Source organism: Eimeria mitis, genomic scaffold, assembly GCF_000499745.2.
Source record: "Eimeria mitis Houghton genomic scaffold, Emh_scaff3877, whole genome shotgun sequence".
NCBI lineage: Eukaryota > Apicomplexa > Conoidasida > Eucoccidiorida > Eimeriidae > Eimeria > Eimeria mitis.
Window position 1 is genome coordinate 544 of NW_013572211.1, and position 591 is coordinate 1,134.

Genomic DNA, 591 nt, shown 5'->3' on the forward strand with positions numbered 1-591 from the left:
TTTTGCCTTCAGGTTATTCTTTAGATTACATTCGGTGCCCCCGTGTGCGCCGTGCAGCAGCAGCAAAAGCAGCAGCAGCAGCAGCTGCTGCTGTTGTTGCTGCTGAGGGGGACGGAGCGTTTCGGTTGATACGTGGGGTTGGGCAGCCTGCTGCTGCTGCTGCTGCTGCTGCTGCTGCTGATGAGAGAGAGAAGCAGCAGCAGCAGCACGATCTGCTGCTGCAGCAGCAGTTACACAGAAAATATAAGAAAGCAGATGAGCAGCAGATGCGTAGCGAGCTGCTGCAGCTGCAGCAGCAGCAGCAGCAGCTGCAGCAGCAGATAGAAACTGCAGCAGCAAACTGCAGAAGACATGAAGGCACAGCAACAGCAGGCTACACTGTACACGAGAGATACCAGCAGCAGCACAAGCTGCTGCTGCAGCAGCAACGCGATCTGCTGCAGCAGCAAAAAATGATAGAACGAATGCTCCCCACAAAAAAAACAAATAAACTATCCAAAATATTCTAATTATATATTTTTTTGCTGCTGCTGCTGCTGCTGCTGTTGCTGCTGCTGCTGCTGCTGTTGCTGCTGCTGCTGCTGCTGCTGC